At 39.0% G+C, this 13,726-nt stretch overlaps 1 protein-coding gene across 1 annotated transcript in view; it reads right to left on the bottom strand.

The window, feature by feature from the left end:
- whrna (whirlin a) overlaps positions 1-13,726 on the bottom strand; it is a 164,874-nt gene that overhangs the window by 52,046 nt on the left and 99,102 nt on the right. The window lies entirely within an intron of this gene.

The following is a 13,726-nucleotide window of genomic DNA, read 5'->3' as shown; positions in this document are numbered from 1 at the left end:
TTACTTCATAATGACACTTTAAAGCCATAAACTACCAGTTTAAGAAATGTGAGCTGAAAATGACGGTGCCCAGCTATTCTAGTAAATTAAGGAGGCTTTTCAAGTAAGGAAACATTATTAGTGTCACATCTTTAGGATGTTCTTCTACAGTGGGAGCAGTTTCCATGTGCAGCACCACTGTCGTAAATACAAATCCAGAGTCTAACAATTTGTCAGACGTAATGTAGGTGCTAACTACCAACACTCATTACATCACAACAATGTTATGTCTTGAAAACGTGTACCTTGAAGTACACACACCTATGTAACACTGTGATCCGACCCTCTCACATAGAGCAGAAACGAGTAATAGGGTGACAAAGTGGATGATTTTGAAGCTGTTATTTTAAGGTAATGATGTTCTAATTGTCATGAAGTTCTTTTCATGTATCTCAATAAAAATGCTTTGACTGACTGGAGACAAATGCATTTAAATACCTTTAAAACTTTTAATTCAGGATTTTCTTTAATTAAATAGCAAGAAATCATTGACTGCAAGTTTGTTGATTATCATATGGCTGCAATATACAGCACTTTCACATCCATTCTGTTAATGTTGGCCAAAGAGTGGTAACAAAGTTTCTCAAGGCTACTTTCATTCATCAGAGGTGACAATTACTGAGCAAGATCAATTCAGCCATCTACTTTGTAAAGTCGGTAAATATCTCTGACTATTTCCCTGCAGTATTAACAGCATCACTAGAGTGCAACACATTAATCAAATGGCAGATTAGTCTAAAGGCTCTGCAACATTATCTCCAATAATAACTCTGATAAACATGTAAACTCTGCAGTATAGGTTATAGGTTACAGAGTGAATAACAAACAGGCATCCACAAGACTAAGCCAAAAACAATACAGAAGCACTTCCAATCATTCTCTCTCTCCACTATGCTGCCTCACAAATAATGCTTAAAAGAAGAAGATTATCTCCATTTGTAGACAGATTTAAATGCAAATTTAAGTGCATCGCTTGGCAAGTGGTGGGCTAAGTGATGAATTACATCCCCTGTCTTCTTCTGCTCACACTAATTGCTCCCCGAGAATCTTTTCTGGCTCCTTCCTCAGCTCTCTTTTCTTTCTGCTTTTTTACAAGATGACTTTGTGATCAAACGTATCAAACCCCTTACATGTTGTATGGTTGATAATTTAACCACTGCTCTACATAAGTGCATAAAGTGTATTTAACTAGTCACAGCAAGCATACAGTAGCAATGCTGATGATTCAAAGTATGTTTAATTAACTCCCAAGGGCAGATCTACTCTAACCAAGCAATAATTAGACTACAAACAAGCTTATATTAAACAAGTCTGACAAGACCATCATTAGATGCTTCAAATAAAACATACGGCAGCAAGTTTCTGCAGGTAAAAATAAACAACAAACTTCCACACATACGTCTACCTGCATGGAAACATGTTGAATATGTTTCAGTAGTTGGAGCACCTCAATCAGCCAGCAAAATAGATTTTTGTGAATTAATTATACAACGTACTAATCGCTCTAAGAAAGTGGATTAGCATCCTGTCACCATGGAAAACGCCAGTTCAGGTTAAGTGACAGGACGTGCTGGAAGTCAAGTCAGTTTTATACGTATAGTGCCACAAAAGTAATCTGATTGTCATGGTTTGGGTTCTTGGTTTTGAGATTTCCTGATTCATTTTGGTCTATCTATCCTCATGTGTCATGTTTTACTTTCCACTTTCTGTCTGTGTGTTTCTTCCTGCCTTTTATGATTGCCCTTTTAGTTTCACCTGTGTCTTATTAGTCTTCCCTCCCTCATCTGTTTAAGTCTGTCTTTCCTTGTTTCCCCATGTCCGTTCTTCGTCTCTGTGTTCTCTGTTCTCCGGTCCAGTTTTGCACCTTGTGTTCCCAGCGCTTCATTGGTTTGTATTTTGTTTCGTTTTTTTCATTTTTTGTACTTATTTGATTCTCACATTTGCCCCTGCCTGCCTCTTCTGTTTATGTTGCATTTTGTTGCCAGCTTTTTTGTTGACTGCCTTTTGTAACCTGCTGTTTGGATTTTGCATTTAGCTATCAGCTTTGTTAATAAAGCTCACCATTTGTTCTTTGCCTGCCTCTGACTGTCTTGCGCTTGGGCCCCTTTTTGACAAACTTTTAACGCTCCTGACACTTTTTAATTAGAGCACGTCTAGACCATAGTCTTTAAGTAAGGTTTAAAAATTCAAACATACTCTGAAACGAGCCAATTCCAGCACATTGGTTTTGTTTTTACCAGAAAAAAACAAAGGTGGCCCAAAAGGCTGACCAACACTTCTATCTATTTCTAAATAATGGAGTATGGAAAGTGACTCACGCTGACAAATAAGCAGATGAAATACTCTAGAAAGATCCTTTGTGTTTAAGCATCTGCGTCAGTGTTGGATGAATCCCATTGTGAGTTGGACAGAAGAAATGTGGAGCCTGACCTCTGTTTGAAACACTGCTGCAGAACAGTGATGGAAGACAGACTATTACCCTCCCTTTGAATTGCCCTACTCAAGCCTTTTGATCAGGACCATTGTCAAAGATTCTTGTGACATTATCAGAGCTCAGTGATGAACAGTCTGGGTCAGACAGCTCAGGGCTGAATGGTTGTGGACACACGGAGGACAGATAGAGGGATAAAGTGGCAGCTCCGGACCACTGATCTCTAAAGCTACACTAAGAAGAGTGAAGCTGTTTTATCTGCTGCTTCTTTCACTTAAATGCTTCCTTTTCTCCAACTCTCTGTCAGCTGTGTATGTGTGGGCGGGTGTGTGTGTCCTGTTGGTCAGACTTATCCTGCTGTATCCAGATATATCCTGATTCCATCTGGCTGAGAGACAACTGCAGCTCATACTCAGATTATGTCTCATATTAATCTTGACTGACTGCAAGTAAAGAGATTTGGCTTTTTCACTTTCTTAACAATTATCTGTTGAACCAGTGTGTAAAGTTGGGTCAGTTTAACACTTTCTTACTACAGTATCCTAAACAAATCTCCTGATAGTTTAATCCTTAAAGTCTGATTTGCCTAAAAAGGTGCAATCTGTAAGAAATGGCCATAAAATTCATATCCCAACAAACTGGGGGCAGCATATCACCAGAGTAACTGCTAACTGCTGCTAATTTTATTCTGTTTCTACATCCATGACTAGCTTTTGTTAGCTTGTTAGCTTTGTTAGGTTCTCAGGCCCGGGGCTAGCTGGATAGCATGCAAAATTCAGTAGATTTTTCTGTTTCATAGCTGTTTTTGACTTTGTATTAGAGTTCATGTTGTCCTGCCAACGTGAAACAATCTGTTTATTTCTGATTAACGTTGCATTTCTCCAACTTTTGTTTTTTGTTTTCTGTTCCCTCAAGCTGCAAGCTATGTCACTCTCTCTCTGTCCTCTCTCTATAGCTTCCTCCTCCTCTCTCTTCATTCAGGCTCCTTTCTGTTGGACCACGGGCCCTGAGGAACAGCTCTCCTGGCTCCTGCTGCCTCACATATTGACGGATCTGGATCGTCATACCCTGGGGGTCGATGGATCATTGCTCTCTATTGTTTCTCCTTATATCTGTAAAATCTGATGCCTCTTCATTTTGATGTTTTCTTTTTTATTGCTAATTATCTTTTGTGGCCTGGCCTCTTCCAGGTCACCACGGTGGAGAGGAGGCAATGTGACTCATGCACCACTTAGCAATGCCTCGGCCTGCTCAGGCATCCTCCTGGATGCACACACTTCACATATATGATGTCATTACTTGTATCAGATATTCTATCAATGCAATTTGTAAACTGTGATTTTGTTATTCTTTTCTGTACAGGCGGCATCTATTGCATGTCTGGCCGTCCTGGGAGAGGGATCCCTCCTCTGTGGCTCTTCCTGAGGTTTCTTCCATCTTTTTTTCCCTGTTAAAAGGTTTTTTTTCCCTCAACATGGCAAGTTTTTACTCACTCGAATCGAGGGTCTAAGGACAGAGGGTGTCGTTAACTGTACAGATTGTAAAGCCCACTGAGGCAATGTTAATTAAAATAAAATTGATTTGCTAACTTCACAATTGTCCATCACATTCTGTTGATAATGTTTTAGATTTAAAATTCTTACATATTGTCTCTTTAAAGAAAGGTGCAGTTTTCAATGTATTATCAACAAATATATATACATATATATATATATATACACACATATATATATATATACATATATATACATACATATATATGTACATATATATATGTACATATATATATATACATACACACACACACACACATATATATATATATATATATACATGCATATATATATATATATTCACATACATATATATATACATACACATATACACATACATATATATATACATACACATATACACATACATATATATATGCGCACACATGATATCTGACATGCAACGTCTGTCTGGAGTTTTCTTTGCTGAGTAAAACCCAGACTGATGTTGACTGATGTAATAAGACCTTTTCTGGGTTTTACTCAGCAAAGGTTTTTAAAAAGCAGAGTTAATCTGCTTTCTGTCCAACTTCTGAAGTGCTTGTTAGATTGAAGCCAGAGTCTACTATGAGATACCTGTCCCGGGAATGAAAACTTAGACCATTGATAAAGAGAAAGGCTATTTACATAAAGGATATTACTCAACATGAGGAAACAGAGAGAGAGAGAGACTTTCCAGTACATATTGATGATGATTTACAGGTCAAAAGATGTCTAGGTTAACACTGGGCTCAATTTAGTTGAAAACTGAACATTATATAGTCGTCTAGGTTACAACACAACTGTTAGCTTGACGTGAATAAAGTCCCTTCATTTAAAAGCTATTTAACGTCAATTATGTGTAACCTATACGACAAAAAATCGAGATGTATAGGTGTCTTTTGACCTGCAAACCATACATCAGTGCTTGCTGGATGGCTTAAAGAACAGGCTGTGTTTGGGAGCTTATTAGAAAGGTGACTAAAAGCTTCATCACAGTCAGAGACGTTCACAAAATACCAAATATGGGGTGACTTGTGTCACTAACCAGCTCTTAATGTGGCTCGAGTGATTATATCTAATCACACCTGCATTTAGAGCTGCTCAATCATCCAAGACACCTTTTTTTCTAGAAAAAGTGAGAAACGCTGCGTGGGCGGCCTGTCTCTAATACTGCAGCTCTCCTGATATTTTTGTCATAGCTTCTTTCTCTTGGCAGAAGAACAGTGGAGAGATTAGATATCGACTGCAGAAGACTGCTTATTCCTTTGTCTTCTTAAATGTGCAGCACTTGTAATAGAGTGAAGTTTGAAGTTGAGCCGTAGCTTCTTCCAAAATGAAAATGTGACTGACACATGGAGTGTGCCAAACTGCAAACATCACATTCATCCTCAGTTTGAGACTTTCACTCGAAATGATTAAACTTTAATTAGAGCCCTCGAGTCCCTTACCTGTCTTTATATCGCTCATTTCAGCTTTTAACAAGCCTTCCGGTTTCTTTTATTATTTCAGCAGTCCTCCTTTCATTATGAATAATTTTCTCTGCTTTCTGTTTAATTTCTCTCTTCTAACCTCTTACCTCCTCTTCTGTCCCTTATGCCATCCCTCGTCTTCCCCTGCTCTTCACCTGCGATATCTTTCCCACACTCTTTCCTTTTCACCAACCTTTGTTCTCTCTAATTAGATTTCTACTTTGTCTGTTCCCTCCCAAATTCAAAACTCCACTGCAGTCACCCACCATCAGGGATTCCCCTCAGCTATTTCCAACTTCAGGAACATTTCTCCTGCAACTCCTGAACACTGATCATGTTGCATTTTGTGAAACATCCGAGTGAAACAGTTATGAAAGAGAGTGAAAAAGTTCACAAGTCGCACAGGTAAAGTCCATCCTCATACAGCAGAGTGTCTGGACTGATATTGATTGGTTTACTTTGCGGACTGATTCACAGCCACGATCTTCAGGCTAGCATGCCTTATCAAAAAGGTCACCACATTTTTCAAACTGACAAACACTCCAAGGAGCAGATAATTGCAACCAAGTGTAGTCCTCTGTCATCACTGCTAACAATAAAATCTGATTCTTACTCACCGTTCATGATCCACAGGAAAATATAAATCGATTTCATTTTAAAGGTTAAGCCATTATACTAGGTAGAAACAGAGCTGTTAACTCTGGTGCTCTTGTGTCATACAATGGAGTTACAATATAGCACATTAAATTTCATATCCTATTGTAGTTTAGGGATAATTTTAATTATTGTTTGATCAAGAACAAAGAACTGGAACAATGCCCAACATTCAAAATGCAAAATCTTATCAGAGCTGAATTTGTTCTGAACATTTTCTGAAAACCAATCATAAGTGGACAAGTCTTTAAAAAGGGCTGTTGATAAATGAATTCGGTGAACTACATGTGCAGATTATGTTTCCCTACATGGAGTCCCTTAAGTCCCATAAACTATCATGTAAATAGTTATTCTTGCTGGTTTTACATCTGCTCTACTGGTTTTGCACATGTACACAAAAAATATGGATGTTTCAATGTTTTATGCTCCCCATCTCCTTTCATGTGTGCAGAAGAAAAATAATTTGAATTGTTATTCATGGCCATCGTTTAAAAGATGTAATAATATAGTACACAGTATTAGTATAAGCTCATATTGAAAATCATTCATAACCTGGCATTATGGGACATGCCAGGTTGAATAAGGCAAAAAATGAAAAGGTTACACAATCTTTAAAAGGTGCCATATCTAAAATATGGCCACCTGTTGAAGGTAGGTCGAAAAATATAGGGGGCAGCATAACCGCTAATTGTTGCTCACTATACTCTTTGCTGTTGCTTTCGTTGGCTGCAACAACTAGCTGCCCATGGCAATTAGCTCAGTTAGCCATGGAGCTCAGTGGCCCTATTGGCTGACTGGGGTCTGCCTCGACCGCAACCTCAGTCAACACAGGCAACGAGGCTAAGCTTAACCGGGCTCAGCATCCTACTAGTGAACACAGCTGGACACCACACTGGGACCAGACACAGCCTCAGAGACAGAGGCGATCAGTTTGAAGATAGTGATAGAGTATTGAGGTGATTAACAGTGGAACGGACCAGGACCACAATTCCGGCTCAAAAAGGAAAGAGGTGTATCGGCATTATCCTTTTTCTTTCAAGGTAGAAGATTATGGAGATTTGTTTCATAAACTACAACCACTACTTGGTTGTATTGTGGTCCTATTCACCTGTGTATTATATTTGGACACACTGGGAAATTAGATCTCCACACTACATGTTTATATCGAGTGAAACTTTGCAATGCTGCTCCTCTTTGGAAACAACTTGATCTGGAGCAGGAGGAACATCTTAATGATGCAACTGTGACAGCAGTGAAGCACAGCGCAGCGCAGCGAGACACGTTGAGTGAAATCGGAGCGTATAAGCCCAACTGTCTGATCCTGCCTGAGCATACTAATGACCCAACACACACTCAGACTGCATCGAATAATCCCTCCACCACACAGTGATGTGTTAGTGGCCCAAAGCTCAGATCAGTGTGAAGAGAGTCAGACCATGTGTATCAGACCAGCAGGGACTCTTACTGCTGCTTGCCATCCAGTTTAAACAATGAATTCATGCTGGCATGGAGACGGATCAAAACAAGTCCATTATAAGAGGCAGGGTCTTGGACAGCATAATGGATACTCAGAGATGTTTGGATAACATCTGCTCATAAACAGTGCAGCACTAGTGAGCCACTGATATCGCTGAAAGGTGTGCTGCAACTGACAGTTATTCCATCATGGATCAGGTGATGATCAATTTCTTATTTAGTCCAAAGGTATTCAATTTCTAATGATTTTACACAGAAGCACAGAAAACCCTCACATTTCAGAAACTGGAAAACATTTTTGCTTGATGAATGACTCAAATGATTAATTGGCGTTTTTTCATTACCGGTTATGTCTTTTATGTTTTACCTAGTGAATTAACCTTCAATGTTGAATGGTTTTGTTTCCCAGAAATGCACTCATTCACCAGCAGTCAGGACACATTATGAGGCACAGAATCTCCATGTGAGGTGCTCTAGATTCTTGCCCCTGGTGATACATATACTTAATGATGTTTCCACTGTCAGAACTGTTCCTAGTGACCAAATATGCTCAGCTTTATACAGGTTTTCTTATTGGTGTGGGTTCACTATGTGTCTGGACACTCAAGGGAAGGCAAGTGTTCTGATATGCACTGCTGTACTTTTGGCTATGCTAGCGGCATGGCTCTAGGGATGGTACTGTCTGTCTGTGTATCAGTTCAACACTTTAGTCCAGACTGAAATGTCTCAACAACTACAGGATGAATTGCCTACAGCGACCATGACGTTTTTTTCATAACTGCCCTGGAACCGTCCCCAAAACTAATTTTAACCATCCTGAAGTGAATTTAAACCTTAGAATCCAAATGTTGTTTCCTTATGTTATCATCTCAAGTTAATAGAAAGTACTGGCATTCAGTGTACTTTTACCTCTAAACTTTACTCAACTGAAGTACTTTAGGACATTTATTTAGTGTTCTTGTGTTGGCACATTAAACTGCAGTTTACTGAGATGACTATAGTAACAGTATGAGAGGAAGAGCTCTGTTGTAGTCGTCAGTATTTGTTAAGTGACAGCTTCACAAACTCGCACATATATAAATCCCTTTCGTCCTTGGGAAGAGCTCTGTCCCAAACATTTACTATCGTCGCTGGGACAAAAGGACACCATTAGTCTCAAGCCTTGACGACAACCATTTGACTGATTGCCAACAGTTTGTTCATGCCCAAGTACCCAGAAAACTATTAGTATTCCTGCTAAAAATCAGCATGCACTTTGTCAAGTGCCAAGCCCCCAGGAAGAGTTCCAGGCTTTGAAGCTAACTTTCGTAGTGGTCAAATCATGAAATTACAACGTCACACCAAGCTTACATTGTGAAGGAAGCTGCTGTAAAACAGTGGAAAAAAATGTATGAGCATCACAACCTCCATGAAATGACACATTTCACCATCAGAATTTGAGCCATTCAGTCCGACAACATTTGGAAAGTTTAGAAGAGCAGCACAATTAAATCATTTTATTCCCATTGAAGTTAGCTGGCAGAAGTCTCTAGTGTGCATGCTCTAGGGGCTGCACAATGTAATGTGGAAGATCATATACCTGGGAATATCCATAACTTATTATTAGATCCATGCTTAGGACCACCTCACAGAGGTTCTAGCGTGGCTGTAGACTTTTAATCTTGTTATAATAAACCCATATCTATTATAGGCTTTGATTTCTAACCATTTGACTGTCTACAACTGATCTTTTGTGCAAAACTCTACCCATGGAACAATATTTTGTTTAAATCAAAATAGTTGACAAATTACTTTCTGTGGATCAGCTAGTTGCTAACCAGCTGACCACCACAGAACCATCATTTCAGCAACAGATAGCTTTTCTTGTCAAAATATCTAAACTTTTGGTTTAGTTTAAATTAGAGTGTCTGGAAAGTAATGCCAATGTTGTCATCAAAAGAATATAGCAACTGTAAGCAACTGCCAATGCTGACATATTTTAAGATAGTGTGCATGATTTTGAAGGTCTCACAGTAAGGTCAGTCCTTTACCACCACTAAACTTGCTTAATCCGCATTTAAGACATAATGTTAGGCTGCAATACTCAAGACCAAATAAGATTTTTTAAATCAGAAAACACTGATTCTGATATATTTTATAAAACATGCAGACACACAGCGATATAGAGCCTGTATGTAGTTCATGAATCTTTCCTCTTTACATTGTTCTTGGAGACCTGTCAGGCTGCTCTCCCAAAAGTTTCCTGAAATGAGCACGATCCCTTAGAGGAATACACCTTCTCATCACAAAGGAGTACAGAGAGGAGACAGGCCTGGAGAGAGTGGTTTGGCATTAATATAGAGCAGTGAGTGAGGAGGTCGCAGCCTCAGTTCTGACAACTCAGGTTCAACTCCCGACTTGTTCCTACAAGTTCATGACTGTGAATAAAGTCTGATTTTTAGGCTAAGACCTTACAAAGCCTTCAACCAAATTCTTAATGAGAGTTTTAGCAGTTAAGACCTCACCTCATAACATCACAGACGAGTATGCTGATCACCTACTTTGACTTGTAATCCTGTTAAACGTTTCAGGGGATTCATTGTTTGGATCATTTAAAGCTGTGGTGAAGAAAGTCATAAAAAATTTAATTTCTGTGTGTTGTTTTCCTGTCACTGGCTACTGAAACTGGAAAGCTTTAGAAAAAAAACAAACCTTCCCAAGATCAAAAAGAATAAAAGCAGCCGATGGAACATTTTCCCCAAATATAATTTCAGGGTATCTGGTGAAAAAGCAACAAAATACACACAACAGAACATTAAGGAAACAGCACCAATGTGACATTATTTAGGGACAGAAAAGGTAATGGTAAAGATTTTATACAGAATAAGTTAAACATGCAGTTAAACCCAGCAGCAAACTTACATCATTTGTTCACAATCAACCCTACACTGTTCTATATAGTGGTTTTAACAAAAGTCCTGTGTGTGTCACAAAGGTCCTTTACAATCTGTTGAGCTCAGTGCTGCTGAAAGCTCAGTTCAGTCACACCCGCTGCTCCATCTGACAAACGATTGAACTGAGAACATTTCAAGGTTTATCTCTGTGAGAGAGAGTCACAACACAGTGGAGCGATAGAAACTCGTGCTATAAATGTGGGTCAATTATACCCAGTTTAAATATATATATATAATCAGTTTAATCTCATTCAGTGAGAAATATGAGCTTTCTGGAGACATCTGTTGAGGTTAATTTAGGCCCTGAAAATCAATTTTCTTAAGCAGCTCCTCAGGATGAGTGATGGAGTTCCACATGAATGCACTGCTTTCTGTCAAAGGTCTGGTTATTCTGAGATTTCGGTGTTCTTTGTCCGTGCTCTTCTGACTGGATTGAAATGAGCATGGGCTTTGTCAGGTATATTCATAAACCAATCAGAATGTAACAATATCACAATCAGCAGCAGAATCAGATGACAGGTTGTAAGGATTTTTGCTTGTGTTATCAGGGAGATGCCACAGTCAATCGAATCTAAATCTGCACAGTCATGATGAAGCAGATAAGCATCATCATGAGGTTTTAAGGGTTGAACCCTTCTCAATTTATAACTATGAGGGATTTTCTTTTCCTTTTGGTTTATTAAGTTAGAAATAGTTGATGTGCTTTATAAAAATACAGAAATAAAATAAGGCAAGCACCACTGCACCAATAACAAACTACTGAAACCAAGCTGGCAGCATTTTATTGAGGAAAGTACTAGCACTGGTTTAATTCTCATGAATCCTGATTTATGCTGTCTTTATTTTAAAACTATTATCTATTTGTCGTGTTGCCTAGCTTGGCATTGCAAGACTAATTTTCAAATGCCCATTAGTCTGGACCCTATCGGTTCATTCTGATTTCGAAGGGGTGTTATTAACGAGTGCAGACTCTTAAAGCAACTGGAGTGTTTCCCACACGTAGACTTTACTTGGGCGGGCCACCCAGGTATATTAACAGGCACTCAAGTATATTTGGCGACCAGTTATAGCACGTTTTACAAGTTAGGAAGGTGTTTGGTCCATTTTCAGGCAGGAAAAAATGGCAACAAATGTTGTCAAATTACAGTTAAATGATAGACTAAAATGTGTTTCCAAAAACATTTGAGACAATCCAGTAACAGAATCATAATTTATATCTGATCAGGACAGTTTGATCACAGTTTCAAACTGGACTGGACGTAGCTGGATTGACCTACAGCCAATCAGAGCAGCGGAACATGTGATGTGTGACTATTCAAAGTGACGCTCCTGTCAGTCATCGCATCAAACCTGCCCCAAATTAAAACAGTTGTGGATGGAGGAAATTCTTTTGAATGAGACAGCAGTCAGATGTATCTGCCAGACCAAAGGAAACATGAGCTGGGAGATTCATCTGGTTACCTGCAGAAGTGTCCTATATGTGTATGGAACGTGGGATTTACAGGTGAACTTCATCTCCCATCCTGTTACTAGAATGGCACTCACAGTCCCATTTAATTCAATCGAGCTTAGTCCAATATCAAATAAAAACATATTTAAATCCACTAGATCAGGATTTTTATTTGGATCCCCATCAAGCTTTCTTGAATCATCAAATACTTGTACTGGACCATCCTGTTCACAACCATCTTTTGTCCAGATTTGAATTTTTGGCCTCCTCAAACCTTAGCATTGTGGCATGAGTGTGGCGATCTCGCTGTAATGTATTAGTTTGTTTTAAGAAAAATATGCATACAAACAAAATCACTTAATTGGATCAAAAAAATATGCACATTGCGTTAGATGCATTGAATATCCAAAAATACCCAAAACTGCCACAAAGGAGAGATCAAGTAAGCGCTTTTTCCATCTGTGTTTTTGGATATTGCCGTGTGAGATGTTTGTGTACTGTGTATTGCTGCTCTGTTGGCTGACTATCAGAGCACAGTTACTGACAGTCACTTGCACAGAAAATGTGCAGTTTGTATTTATAAAATGCACCTCCTCAAAATCCACTGAGCGTTTTCCATTTGTCCCTTTTGCCATTTGTAAGACCGAGCAGTCGCTGTGACTTTGTAGTCTGTGCCAACAGATGCAACACAATTACCAGTATTTGGCTCAGTGGGGCAACTGATAATGTGGAGAGGGCTCTGCAGGAGCCACATCACAGGGAAACAGATGGGCAATATTCCTGCTCACTCCTTTAGCCTGCCTCCAAATGCGACAGAACATCTGAGTGTGTATTCATGTGTGTGTGTGTGTGTGTGTGTGTGTGTGTGTGTGTCTGTGTGTCTGTGTGTGTGTCTGTGCATGTGTGGTTGAGAGGATATAAAGAAACAAAGTGTTTTGTCAAAAACTCCCAGATTATGTATTTTTTATCAACATAATAAGTAAAATAACATTGTTGATGTCAGATTACGTATTGTCTGACGAAAACAGCCATTCTTTTTATTGCACTTTACTTCAAAATATTTTTCTTTTAGTTTTTGTTTCTTTTAAAGTTTAAAAAAATATGCAGTACATTTTGTTAAATCATCTTTAAAAGAGGCTGTCTCGCTGATTGGAATGTACTTCTCAAAAATGTTGCTGAATGCAGTCAAGAACGAAACAAAAAAATAATAAAAAAAACCTTAAACAGTAACTGAGAGAAGAAGGGTGAAATAGCAGAGTGGGCAAACTGGCATGGTTTTTATGTGAAGAGCAACAGTTGTTACTTACTCCTCAATGGTCCCTGGTGATTCCTGAAAATGAGGAAGTCCAGGTGCCTGTCAACAAGCCAGACTTTGATCAATGAGCCTCTGGGTAGCAATCACACTTTTCTGTTGTCTGTGTGGTCCACAGTTGGTGCATTCAAATTTGAATCTCATGTTTATTAAAGCCGGAAACAGGCAACTGCCTTCTCCTTTCTTCCAGCACGGTGGGTTTTTTCTACCGGCGTGGGCACACAGTCATAGATCTATAATAAGTTCAAATAAATGGCTTGCTTTCCAGCTGCGCAGCCAGAAATAGTCTAATGTGGAGCCCATTTCCACTTCACGCAGCAGACACATGGCAGCAGAGTTTGTATTGTATGCATACCTGCAGCCTTGATACGGGCCATTGATATTTATTATATGTACCATGGGCGTCAGCATTTTATGGTGTGAATCA

The sequence above is a fragment of the Pagrus major genome, chromosome 12 (genome assembly GCF_040436345.1).
Source record: "Pagrus major chromosome 12, Pma_NU_1.0".
Classification (NCBI taxonomy): Eukaryota; Metazoa; Chordata; class Actinopteri; order Spariformes; family Sparidae; genus Pagrus; species Pagrus major.
This window is presented reverse-complemented; position numbering and strand designations above follow the sequence as displayed.